Below are 13,942 nucleotides of genomic sequence, written 5' to 3'. Positions count from 1 at the left end.
CCCCAGCCCTTCAGAAGCTGTGTATGTATGTGTGTATATATACACATATATATGTAAGATAAAGTCTAAAATTTCTGCCTTAAAGAAGTGTGCTACCGAGAGTGTGGAGTTGTGCAGAGCTTCACAAATGGCTCATTGCGGTGCTGGATGCCGAGAGCAGGCAGCGCATTTCACCTCAGCATGTGTCAGTTGGCAAGTAGTGGATAGGGCTCAGACCAGGGTCTTATTGAGGACATGTGAAGGGATGATCAATAATTCCTTGGTGGGCCTGTTTCCTAGGCTGTCTGCATTTGACACAGTGACATGATTTTTGCTCTCTCTGTGTGCTGTAGGAAATCTTGAAATTTCAGAGTTGTTTCCAGGCTTTGGAACAGACCTACCATATCAGACTTTATTTTAGGTCATCCTGTAGACACAAACAGTGTTCTGTGAGCCTCCATTAGGGCCTAAAAAGATTTTGGATGTTGAATATCTTTGTTGAAAGAAAACATGAGGCAAGGGAGGCAATACTGAAAAGATGTGGCCTAAAACCTGCTAAAAATGAAGAAGAACCTTATTTCTCAGGGGGAAAAAGAAGTGCCACCCTGAACCTCTATCTTCTGTTTGTTGCCTGGAGCTCTTGTTTGTGTTTCAGGCAGGACTGTGTGCTCAGCAGAGTGTGTGTGAGAGCAGGAATTCTTGGTGCAGTGACGCGGCTGTGTTTCAGAATGCGTCCATGTCCCAGTGTAATGCGCTTGTCTGTACTGATGTGCTCAGTGATGGATGGATTGCAAGGCTGGCAGGTTCTTCCTGTGTGTTTGTGGGGCTGTACGAGGTCCCTGTCCTTACAGCAACCTGCAGACATCCCCATTGCTCAGCACAGCCTGCCCCTGTCCCTTTACCTATGCTGATCTGTGCTTCCTTCTGAGTGGTTCCTGCCAGACCTTCTGGGAATATGTGGGAACTATGCAATAGAAGTGAAGTGCAGAACAAACAGGACTTGAAAAATCTTGGCAGTGCTTCCTAATGGAACTTGGAGACACAAGGTCTCTTCTTTAGGAGAGAAAAAAAAAGAAAGTACATCTTTTTTATCAAAGGATACAACTTTGAAGTTTCTGTTGAAGATGGAAAAGGATCAAAATTACAATATGGATTTAAAGCTTTGTGGGTTTTTTTTTTTTTTAGAATGACTTAGAAAAGGTATCCCTCCTCCTCTCTCCAAATCAATGAAAATCCAATTGAATAGAATTGAAATGAATTTTTCTATAGGAAATAGAATGCTGCTTAACATCTTTACTAATAATTATCACTCATATTGTTGTCATTATTTGTTTGCCAGTGCTGTTAATACAAGTGCCTACTGATGTACTTAGGCTCAATGTAGCACAGCTACACCCATGTTGAAGGGAGATTGTAGTTGAATGTAGTTGAAGGGAGATCTGAGATGTGGCCATGTCCTTTCAGGGGAGCAAGGGAAGAGAGAAACCTTCCAAGCACTCCTTGTGTAGCTGCATGACATCGAAACGCAGGCTACAGGTTCATACTTGCCTGTATGCATGGGAGAACCATCCACACAGGTCTCCCTGGCTGTGGTTGCAGCCATGAGGAAAGCTATAAGGCTCTGTTAGGCAGCTCTGGCCCTGTCAGTAAATCATTGCACAGTTCAGGTTGTTTTTTCCCTTCATTGGACTCCATAGAATCAGGCAGACTGTGCTGAGCTGGTCCCGTCCGCATCCAACCTGGGCAGCAGCTTTATCTTGCCTTGTAAAGCTGCAGAGCTCTGTGACAAAAGAGTTAATCTCTGCCTTTGTTTCTCTATCTCTTCTCTCTTGCATCGGGGCTGAAAGGCAAGATGAGAGCAGATCCATCAGTGTCAGCTGCTTTTGGCACATCAGCACTTTTGGGGGGTTTATTGGGGCCTAGCCCATCAGCAACACTTCCAAACAGCCCTGCCCTGCAGCAGCCCCCTCCTCCTGTGAGCAGCCGGGCTGGGGGGCAGCTCCTGCCCCTGATGCCCCCGACCGGGCTGGGTAATAAATGGCCACCTGCGTATCACTGTGGCTGGCTGAGTCTGGGGTTGCCCAGAGTTGAGCTCCCAGGGAGGCAGCAATGGAACTGTGTTCATTCCTGGGTGGACATACGTCTGTGTGTGTCTGTGTGTCTACATGATCTGAAATAATGCACTTGACACGTGCATGCTTCACTTCCAAAACGGAGTAATGCAGAAGAGGGGTGAATGAGAAAAAAAAAAGCAATCTGATTGACAGGTTAATGAAGCAGTTCATAAGAGCCATGTATATTATAACCATAGAAACGGCCCGTAAATAGCAGTGCTTCACACGTATAAGCAGACTGCCCTGCCCAGGTCTGTGTATAGCTGTGTTTTACTTATATGTAAAATGTGTGTGCCTGTGTATATGCATATCTGAAAGATGCAGAAATGAAGCATCAATTCTCTGCACTGAAACCAAAGAAAAAATGTGAGTCAGAAAAAAGATGAGCTTTGTTAGCCTAGCAGCGTTGTATATTCTATGCCTGTTATTTTACTCCTGGGGCTGGAAGTCTTCCAAAGCAGTGGATGGAGTTTGGAGCACACATCTTGCTGACACATGTTCCTAAGACCTTCTGGTAATCTTGAAAACTCCACCTGTGTCTCCCAAACCCAGGAGCTTGCTGGAGCCACTGCTGCCCATCCATATGGGGTGGAGTGTCGTGGTAGTGTGAAGAAAAGGGAGCTGAAGATTGAACCCAGATCTAATCCAGTGTTTTGACTAATTCCTCATTACATTGATAAGTCATCAATAGATAGACGCATCTTTAACTAGGCAGAAATTTGGATGTCTTTGTTTGCCTCTATATTGTATATATCCATGGGAATTTCCCCATGTACTCTAGACTGGGGCAGTGACTTACACAACAATCCTTTTTTGTGAAAGCAATTAGCAAATATAAATAGTGTTATACTGAGCTCTTGTGGATGGGCAACAACCCCAGAAGCTGAAAAAGCAAGTTCAGCATGACTAAAGACCTTTGGCTTTTCATTCCGTGACTCTGCTTTTATTTGTAAGCTTCAGTGTTACAGTAAGGTATTTCCTTTGAGCTCTTTTCCTGGCTTGCCTTAGGGAAAAAGAGAAGAAGATTAAGAGATTTCTCATATGCACAAAGGAGTGTTAAAGTTGCCAGCTCCCAAAGACACCACGTGGTATTTCTGAGCATCATCATTGTAGATGAAAAAAAATCAAAGATCGAAGAGTGTTGGCAAGGCTTAGATCCAGAAGGCTGATGGGCAGAACTCAGCTGACACAGTACAAATCTGCCTTTGATATTGAAGTTCGAATCAGACCTGAACTCTTGAAAAAGCCCTCAGCAAATTCCCCTCTGAGAGTAAACTAAATTCCTGGCCTCAGGACTTCTGGAAAGAGTTGTGCTGGTTGTTTTCCCCCCTAATGTGAACTCTGAGGTGAAAGCACTTAAGAGGTAGAATATGAGTAGAGACTGCCAACGTGATGTGTGGCAGCATACGAGGAACATAGTTAAGTGTGTGTCTTGGGCAATTTGCAAATGGCCATCCCTGTGAGTCTTCTGCCACGTGTGCTTCTGCTACCGCAGCAAGGGGTCCATTTGTCACAAGGCAGCTAGTGTTGTCTTGGTGTAGCTCTTGACCAGAGTTCTTGATGCTGAAGTGACACTAGCTGCACATTGCTCACTTTGACTCTGCTGAGAGCACCATGGTTTCCTTCCATTTCTGTGCTACCATCCCTGTGTATCTTTGCCAAAGTCCCTGGGCTTGTAGCTCTGTTGCAAGCAAATTATTTGCCCTGTGTTGTATGTTCCTGTCCTTTCATGAGGCTCAGTGAATGCTTAGGAAAACCCTATCCTTTTTAAAACGTAAAAATATTACTCTTACCTCTTTCTAGCAGCATTCATCGTAATTATTTCTGGTAGTATAAATAGGCACATTCAAAACCACTTACCCACAGAACTGTTTTGCAGCTTGTTGAAACTGCTGGGAAAATGCCTGTGGGCTTCCTGTGCTCCTGCAATGGGATCTTCCAAGCACACAGCTCTCCCTGGAGAGTCATGTTTGCAGACGAGTCTGAGGAGCACGCCACTTTCAAGGAAAGGACACATGCAAATACTTCTGATAGTGCTGTCCAACCCTCTGCCACTACACTGCTGTCATTTTGGTACAGAAGGTTGTGTGTGCTCAGTGGCCAGACTCCTTTAATGGGGGACAGAGGTTTGTGGGAGTGAGCCCTTCTGGTTGTGGCTGGGAATCCTGTGGTTTTGGGTGTAATTTGCACTACTAAGAACACTGCTCTGCCCATCATTCTCTGCCCTTCTCTAAGTTCCACTCATCCTCTGTACTCTGGGTTTAGGGTGTTCTGTTGCTGTATGTGAGCATTTCAACCCCTCTCTGTAAAATGGAAGAGAGCAAAATGACTTGAGCCAGGATGAGAGGAGATTTAGGGCTGATGGATTCTGTACAAGTTGTAACCTAGAGAGCATGTTCTTGCACCAGGGACTTGCCATGTCTTAGTTTTTCACCGGGGAGGACTGTTAGCTTTGAGCAGTCTGACACTGCTTGTGTAGTTCTCTCCTTTGCCCCAGGAATGGGGACAGCAGTGGGTGTGGGGGCCAAGTCATGTTATGTAGGAGCAGTGGGTTGAGGAAGGGCAGCAAGCACGGTGCCTCACCCTGGTATAAGGAGGACAAGGCTGTGCACAGCACCTTACTGCCTGCTGCAGACGAGGCCAGCAGATGTGAGAGGGCTTCCCAGGCAGTGCAACAAGCTCAGCTTTGCTGCTGTCAGCACTGCTGAGAGCAGAGGCTGGGGATGGGTGAATTCAAATATCTGGATCGCAGGGATGTTGGCTAGAAATGTTCCAGCCTATGTGGGTGTCTGCCTTTGTGTGATATTCATGCTCATCAGGAAATTTAATTATTCCTTCCAGCAGGCTGCCTGAGCCATGAGGATTGCCTCTTGTACCTGGAGCTCCTCCTGGGGGTGGTGTGTGCATGAGCAAGTCTGTCTGCATTCCTCACAGAGATGTGTTGTGCTCATAGGTGCGTGCAGGAAGGAGGAGATGTGTGTGACTGCAGGCACAGAGAGGAAGCTACAGAGGTGATGCAAAAATTGGGAAGACTCTTGCTGTGTGTGTGCGCAAGAGAGAGGATGCCCTTGGTTATACTGAGTGGTTTTGTTTGCATGAGAGACCTCCCAGATAAGGGGAGCTGTGTGCAGGGAATAGAGGCTGCAGGGTAAGTGGCAATGCATTGCTTGTCTTTACCTTGGTGTGTGAGGAGCATACAGGTGGCCCAGGCCATGCCCCCATGCTCTTTAGATCTGTCTTCAGAATGGTTGACATGTTTGATGATGCAAGTCTAGATTCATCCATAGTTCCCCTGTGTGTTTTCCACCAGGGAAGTGTTTGCATGTATACACCAAGTGTTAAAAGGACTTGCGTGTGGTGGAGGATCTGGTGTCAGCTGGTATCACCACCATTTTGGACTCATTTCATTTTTGACTGTGGCCCACCTCAACACAGTCCCAGTTCTTACAGACTACAGCTGGCCAACCCCCTTTACGTGAGTGTGTAATTCATACCAGCAAGTAAGCAGAGTCAGGTCCTGGGATGTTTAAAAATAAAACCTTTGTACCCCTGCCTGATAGCAGCGAGGACAGATCTGTCCTGGAAAGCAGAACTGCATTGTGGTGGCTCAACTCTGAGAGCTGCCTGATTGGCTCTGCTAGACAGCACAGTGCTGAGTTTCAGGCTCAGGGTATTCTTGGTAATCTGTATCATTAATTGAAACCTTATTAATGGCAAACACGGGATGACATTTTACATGGTTTAGTTATGTTCTGTGAGTCATTGGTACAATGCAGCCTCAGCCACAAGGCAGGGAAGCCCCTGCTGTAGCTGATAATAGAGAAGCAATAACAGCTCAGTCCCCACTAACTGGTTGTGAGGTGACAGGGACAGCCCTTGCCAATGTCTGATCATCTCCCCTCTGGTGATTGCTCATCCTGGGCTCAAGGGGAGTCTCAGAGGAAAGCACTGCCTCATCCAGCAGCAAAATTGTTTCCACAAAGGCATTGCAGACACTGGGAGGAAATGAGAGGCTGAGCGCTTAGAGTCTTCCCCACTAGTTTAGCCAGAGCCCCCAGCTGTGGTTTGTCTGATGCCAGCAACATAAACCAGATGGATGACATGGATGGAGATAGGCCAAGCTGGGATGGAAAGCACAGAGTACCCTCCTGACTTTCTGTGAGGTGAAGTAATGCAAGCTGAAAAGAGCCTTCAGTTGCAAAGCACCCCCTGCTGAGGTGGTAAGAAAAGAGATCTACTGCTTTTTTGTAGGGTTTCAGCTGTGCTTCTGGGATCTCTTTAAATGCTGCAGGAAGAGAGGTGGTGCCCTGGGTACCTGGAGAGAAAAGTGGGATGTTTTCAGGCTCCATGGGAAAGAAGAATCCAGAGCTGCAGCTGAAAGAGCAGTGGGCTTGGGAAGAAAAATCCAGCAGGCAGGCTGAGATGAATTGTAGACCATACACATGCTAGAGAAATAACTGCAGTTGCCAGTTCTGGTTAGCAGGTTGCAGGGAGATGGAGCCCACCCAGTCTGCAAAGGACAGCAATGGGCAAGTGCTGCTGGGCAACATATGCTGCTTTTGCAAGAGGCCAAGGCCTGATTGTTTCTCCAGCACTTCATGGCCAATTTGTTACCTGGGGGATGACAATGCCTAAACTCAGATCAGGTTCTCATCATGCTAGGTGCTGTATATACAAGCCTAATTAATTTCATGTCTTAAAAGAGCTTTCTCCCATGATTAACAGGACAGCTTGTGGATGAGTTGTCACAAAAAAAAGCAGTGAAAAAAACATAAACTCTTCAGTTCAGGGTCCCCCAAATCTTTCAAAGCCCAGGTAAGGCAACCTACCCTTGTCTGTGTGCCTCTTAATTTGCTGTTTATGGCACCCAAGTCTGGTGCTCCCTAATAACAAGTAACCTAAATGTCCTGTGGACCACTTGAGCTGGGAGGTTACAGCAGTTGCTCCAGGACTTTGTATGGACAGAAGATTCACCTGCAAAGATACATGGAGTCCATATCGGTGCTGAGGACTGAGCTTGGCACTGTCCTAGTCTTAGGCCTTAGCCTCACGACTGCCTTGTTTTTCCCAGCAGATTGGCTGGGAGGTTTTGAGAGGTCCAGCAGTGAAATATGCTTACAGGATGTGTTGGGGTACTTTGAGTTGGGGTACTTGAGCTTTATTGAGTCTTTCCACCATGAAACACATGTTCCTGGAACTCATCGCAAGATAAATGCTTGAATGTCAGCTCAGTGCTTCTTCAAGCCAGGCCAAGCTGCTTGCAAGTCTGTTTTGGAAGGGTTTACTGGACACTCCCCTCAGCGTGCTGGAAAATCACCCCTGATGGTAACAGGTACTGTCCAGACTGATTACATTGTGTTTATGGGGTTCAGCATGGAGGGGTGGATCTAGGATGTGTTTGCCAGGCTGTTTATGGCTGTGGGGGAGTGTGCCCTACCTAGGTGTGATCCCCACCTCTGCCATTTGTCGTTTTCTCTCTATCCTTCCATCCCTGAAGCAGCCTGGATTGGTTATAGCCCACATGTTTCAGTGGCCAACCTGGAAACAGAGAGCCAGAAAAAGTTAATGTGGAGTTCTGGTCTACTCCCAGGATGCATTTGGGCTGCAGCCCATAATGATATGTATAATTGCAAAGGCCTGCCAAAAAAAGCAGGCTGGATTTAATTGAGTCAACACACTGCTATTAATAATAAAATGGCAGAGACTTTGCTATTAATCACTTGTGCTGGCTTTATCACAGGCAGTCTCGGCTATCTGGCTACCAAACAAGACCTTTAAAAAAAATGGTGCAGAGGAAAACTTACTAGTGGGAATACACCTGCTAACAAAATAAACCCTGTAAACAAAATGTTCCTTGCAGAAGGAGATACTTTCTGAAGGAAGACAAATGGGGAGTATGTCAAGTGCCCACATCTTGCAGAAAAGTCTCCTGTTAGAGGAGCAGATCGGATGGATGATGCACTTGGCAAGCGGTGCATCTTTGGGAAAGGTTGTTCTTGGTAAAGGACTTTGTCTGAGGTGGGAAGTCAGGGAGAAATGAAACCTCCATAGAAGGAAATGTGATTGCTGCCAGAATATAACACAGGCCAGAGAGGAATGCACCTGTTCCTAGGAAATGACAAACACTCTATCCACTGAGGTATCCAACAAAAAGGGAAACGCGAAATAAATAACGTGCCTGACGCTTAAATTTCTGCCCTGCTTGTGAGCGGCTGGACAAGCTGCATTGCAGTGGCAGGCTGTGAAGCCCTGCACCCCAAAGTGCCTGCTGCACGAGGAGGCTCCGGGAGTGCTCTCCTTCTGTGATTTGACTTGGGTGGAAGAAGGCTGCAGTGGGGTGGAGGAAGGACCAGAACGGGGCTCCAGCCCTTTCCACGCGCTTGTCAGCTGCTCAGCATTCTCTGCGGCCCTCCTGATGGGCAGCACCCCAGTGCCTGGGAGCCAGCCATATACTGGCACCATTTCTTCACTGCTGTGCTTGTATAAGAGCATGCTGCAGTTTTAAAGCCCTCCTACAGCTGAGGGTTTTATTGTAGCAGACATGGCAGTGGCATTCCTTGCTTTTGCCTCTGAGTAGAGCTGCTTGCTATGGTTGTGTCTGGGAAGGGATCGTGTAGCAGAATGGTTAGAAAGCCAGGACGAAGGGAATAGGCTTGAAAAGGTGCATCTGAACAGGGGATGTGATGAGTGTGAAGGCAGAGCAGAAGGACACAGAGCAGGTAGAAAACCAAACAGAACAGGTGCATTGTATGGCTTCGAGCCTAAAAGATTGTGGGGTTAATAAAAATGAAGGCACTTCTAGCAGTCACTTGGTAGGGGAGAACCCCTGCCTTCCTCGCCTGAGAGTGCCAAGGGAATGGCATTCTTTTCTTCTCCTGCAAATTTTCTGGCACAAAGGGATACATTTTCTGTGTACCAATGCAAAAATTCTGCATGCATCTCGCACCAAATAGTCAAACAAAATAAATCTTTTAACAGGCTTAAAGGCCTCTTTCTTTCTGCTGTGAATTAAATAAGGTTTGTAAATGTTATCCATCAGGAAGAAGGAGAAAAAAAGAAAAGAGAGAAAGCATGAAGAAAATCCCAGAAAGAAAAATGGTCCACATTGTGCTGTTTTCCTTCCTTCCCCATAAAGTGAGTGTCTTATCCTCAGAGAAATTCACTTCATTGTTAGAAATAGCCGAAATTGGCTTGCAACTAGTAAAGATGCCAAGAATTTGCACCTTGCTCTGTGACCTAAAGCAAAAATGACATGAACATTGACAAATTTGACAAGGAAATTTGTGCAAAAAACAACTTCTATTTGGCTAGCCAAGCAGCAAATATGTCGGATGATATGCTTTATTAAGCAATCCATTTTTCAGCAATAGCTGCACCATCTGCAAAGGTTAGTGTGCATCAGGCTTTCCACAGAATTTCATCTGCGTCTGCAGCTAGGTGCAACACACGACCACATTTTTCATGTACATACAATTTTGGATGCAAATAGAATACTTGATGAAAGAGGTGACCTTCCGGACTGACTTCCCACATGCAGTAAAGTCACAGGCACAGAAGCTGAGAGAAACATATCTCTGCCTGAAGGGAGGAGGGGGAAGCTGGAGGGAGGAAGGAGGAGGAGAGGGGGGAATAAAAAGAGAAGAAAACTTCAAGAAAAAGTGTTTCCCAAAGAGGTGCTTTGGCACATCACGCAGCTGACGCTTTGTACTTGTTCTAGTCAAGGGGATACTGGAACTGCTCTGTTGCGTAGCTGCAGTTCCCTTTGGATCGTATCTGTCTCTGTCTTCTAGTGTTTCTTTTGCCATCCTGACTAGTTCCTGCTGCTACAAAATCTAAGCATCTTTGGCTCTTCTTCCTTGTCTTTCATTGGTTCCTCTATCGTGTTCTGCATTTCAGACTTGTCATCTCTCATTTCCCCTCTTGCAGCTATGGTCCCTGCCTAGGGCTGCTGGATCTCCTTTCAAACATCCTTGGCTCTACAGGCAAGGAGAGGAAGTTGCTTTCAAATACTCGTTGGATGTATCCATGTTCTGTCTTTTTTTCTTTTAAGATATGGTGGTCTTGCCTTTGTATTGCTTTCTACTGGATGGATACAGCCTTTTTGTGTCCTGCCTGCCCTACATTAGGCACAGTCAACTCTGCTCTAGTCCCCAGTCTCCTTACCCAAGTGCATGCTGTGCACATGGCTCCCTACGCCTCATTGATGGCTGCTGGTTATGAATTCATGTTCTCAGTCCCTACTCCACTTAGCTGAAGTTGGACGCCATCCCAGTGCCTTGCAACTGTCCCTGGTCCAGTGGAAAGTTTAATCTGCCAGTTCATGGCGCGTCGTCCTATGGGGAGAGTTCAGTTCAGCGCGGCTCCGCACTGCACAGAGAGAAGCTCATTAGCGGGTCGTGGTAGTGTCTGATGACACTGTGGTCCAAGAAGGCCTCATTAGGCACAGAATGTTTTCTGTGGCTCTCTGAGGTTTCCTAGTAACTTAAGGAATTCTGACAGTTACCACCGGGGTGCAGATGAAATGGGGGGCAAAGATGCACTCTCCGAGGGCCATCCCCCATCTGTGCCTTTCGGAGGAGCAGACACTGAATGGAGCTTTGCCTCCACTTCAGCAGCGTTGGATCCTCACTGCAGGGATGCAGATGGGGCTGGTTGGCCTGGCAGGCACACTGTCCCCTAGTTGGCTGCTAAGTGATGTTAAGTGATGAATGTTAAACTTAACAAGGGAACTTACAGATTTACGTAAGGGTTTTACTGCCTGCCAGGTATAAATGATGGAGCAGCTTTGATCTTTAGGGGGATCAGCGCTGGAAGTGATTTAAAATAAAGTTAATAAAACTGCTTAAAACTGTACTCTGCAGTCACAGAGGCTAGAGCAGCCCTAGTGGTCATTTGAGTGCTTTAAGTAAAAATTGTTCTCGTTTATGAGGAAGACCAAGTCCCACTGGCATTAACCGTGTTTCCAGTTGAATAATAAATGGCATCTTTCAGGAGTTCTACAAGTCCTTCCCTTTGCCCACTGCAAATCCCACAGCCTGCTGGAGCCGCCAAGCTTTTATCCACCAATACAAAAGATGGCAGACTTGGTGTTTCCACAGGGTTTTCTCATTCTCTGTCCACTTCGTTGTCGTTAAACCAGGTTTGTTTCCTTTGGCGTTTCGTAGCTTGTCACAAGCTAATGCTGGTGCTTTTATATTGGGATTCTTGTTGTGTTTTATCTTTGGAATTTGCCAGCCAGCAGTGACAAAGTAAGTGTCATGAACATTAAAATTTTGTTGGCTTCATGATGAGGAAAGAGAATATCACTAAAGTATGTTTACAGTTTTTATGGATGGTCCTGGAATATTTCTTCTCAACCCCATACATGCTAAGAAAGTTCCTCCACAGAGGTGGAAATTCTCATTTGCAATGCAGAGTCTATCTCTCAGGAACCTTGGCTGTCCCCTACGATATAACCATGGTTATTTTCACTGGGCATTTCCGTAACATCCCAGTGTGAAATAGTGTGAGCTGTTGGGTAGGGTTCTTGGGTGCCAGTGTAAGCAGCAGTTGTGTCACCTACCCTGGCTCAAGAGAATAAGTGGCTTGTTGCTGGACTTTGCTGACATCCCTGTATCAGTCCAGCTCATTAGATCTAAAAGCAAATTCCATTGCTTAATGTGTTCACAGCCATGAAACAAACAGCATCGTCCAGAGTTCTGTGAGCTTTCCTGCATGCCATCAACCTGAGCCACGGGGCACATGAAAATGTTCTTGCTGTAAGGTTTCTAACTCTGCTGCCATTTCCTAGAAACCCTTAACCCACTACCAGAATGCCTTCTGTCTGCTCAGGATTAAAACAAGTGGCTTTTTGTGGGCCTCTCTAGAAAACAGTGATTGGCAGCCACTGAAATTGAGTTAGCAACAACTCACCACTGGTAGAATGACCACTTTTTTGTTATTTTATTTCAGACCAGTGTTCCGTTAGCCATGAAAGTTCTCAGCACAATGATTTGATGAGACCGTGATCTCGGAGAGGTAGAAAATGAGATGGGTTATTCGGATGGATCAGGAGGAAATGCTGAATTGTAAAGGTATGCTCGAGTCTGGGATGGGCTTTGCTCTGTGGAGGTGCCAGCTGAAGGCTACCACTGACCGGCAGGAAGTGGCATGAAAATCTTGTTACTTGTACCTTGTTAGATAATTACCTCTTGCAGAGTTGTTATTTTTTCCCCCTGAGTTACAGTCATTGTTGCAGGCAGGTTATGGGCTCACAGAGCACTGGCTGGACAGCCTGGTATTTCCTGCGCTCTTATTTCCACGGATCCTCTCACACCCCTGCCTTTGTCCTGCTATTGTGCAACACTACAAGGATGCAGTATGTCTGAGGTTGTTGCAGCGTTTCTGCAGACAGCTCTGAGTGGTGTTTGCAGAGCCCCCCGATTTGCTCCTCGGTCTCCCGCAGCATTTCTAACCCCCAGGGGCTGGGGGTCACCTCTCACTTTGCATGGTGTAAATTGGAAATGACACAATGAAATCAGTCATGATGAAATGGCTCCATTCTGATTACAATGAGAGGGGATTTGGGATCTGTGTTTCTGTTGTGGTGTACATAAACCATAGTGGTGGTTTAAATCTTTTGGTGAAGATTACCAATTTGAACTCTCCTTCCTGTCCCACACAATTGTGGCAAGGCTGAACAAACTCCACTTTCAGAGTTTTCTATGTGTTTCCAGAGAGGTTCCTTGTGTTGCATCCTGTAGAAGCCTATCTGTTGATAGCACAAGAGGGAAAGGGCGAGTGGCTTTTAACTAAAAGAGGGGAAATTTAGGTTAGATGTTAGAAGAAATTCTTTACTCAGAGTGGTGAATCACTGGCATAGACTGCACAGAGAGCTATGGGTGCCCCATCTCTGGAGGTGTTCAAGGCCAGGTTGGATGAGGCCTTGGGCAGTCACCGTCAGTGTGTGTGAAGCAGCAGTTTTGGGAAGCATCGCTGGATTTAAGGCCATTTGATTGTGGTTCCCCATTTCTATTTCTCCCTGCCCTCCATCACATAAGGGGTCATTTCTGTGCTGTGTTTCCCTGGAAGACTGGGACCTTGAGACTCCCCTGAACACAGGGTGCTGCTCAGCTCATTCTGCTCCTGGTCCATTGCCCATGCTGCAGCACTGAAATGCTCAGACAGGACAATGCAGTGGGTGTCTGCCAATTGACAGCACCGGGGGATTGGTCCCAGATCGGATAGAGAGCACAGAACCCTCCAGCAGCGCCTCTTTGAAAGAAGCCCCGGGCAGGTATTTCAGCCCAGTTAGCCGGGCATGCAATTGTGGCTTTTGCTACAGTGTAAAATCAGTTTTTCCAAAGGACACCAGTAGCAGCCTCTTAAAAAAGGAGCTGTGGCCCCTCCCCAGTGACCTTTCCTTGTCAAGTGCTACATGCTGTGATGTTCCTACACAATAGAGAACACTCTGGTCTCTGTGTACTTGGCAAAGGAAGAAATGGCTTTTTTAATCTCATTGCATGAATTATTGGCAAAACGTTTGAAGTGGCTCCAAGATTTCTCTCTGACTGACTTGCATTTTCTCAGGAGATTTGTGTAGTTTGGGAGTTTGGAACGTGTAACTGAGTAGCTCAGAGAAAGCATTTGCTACCTTTTGAAAGACTGCTGTGTCCTTGTGGTAAAACCACTTCATCTGCTGCATCACTGTCCTCATGCAGAGGATGAGGCTCTCTGAGTGCAGTGCCCTGTGTACCCCTGGGGAACACCAGCTCTTGTGCTGCTGGGCAGTGCTGCCTGCAGACACAGCTGTGATGGTCCCATAGCTGAGCTGCAGATGTGGGAGCAGGGCTCTGCCGTGCCCAGCTCTG

The 13,942-nt window shown here is 46.6% G+C and overlaps 1 long non-coding RNA gene across 1 annotated transcript in view; it reads left to right on the top strand.

Moving 5' to 3' along the window:
- Positions 1–13,942, top strand: part of LOC128078179 (uncharacterized) — a 314,575-nt gene that overhangs the window by 280,203 nt on the left and 20,430 nt on the right. The window contains exon 5 of the long non-coding RNA XR_008205356.1: positions 12,045–12,166. This is a non-coding gene — a long non-coding RNA (uncharacterized LOC128078179). The remainder of the gene's footprint in view (positions 1–12,044; positions 12,167–13,942) is intronic.

This window comes from Tympanuchus pallidicinctus, unplaced genomic scaffold, assembly GCF_026119805.1.
Source record: "Tympanuchus pallidicinctus isolate F22 unplaced genomic scaffold, pur_lepc_1.0 scaffold16, whole genome shotgun sequence".
NCBI lineage: Eukaryota > Metazoa > Chordata > Aves > Galliformes > Phasianidae > Tympanuchus > Tympanuchus pallidicinctus.
The sequence above is the reverse complement of the archived record's forward strand: the minus strand, read 5'-3'. Positions and strand labels throughout refer to the sequence as shown.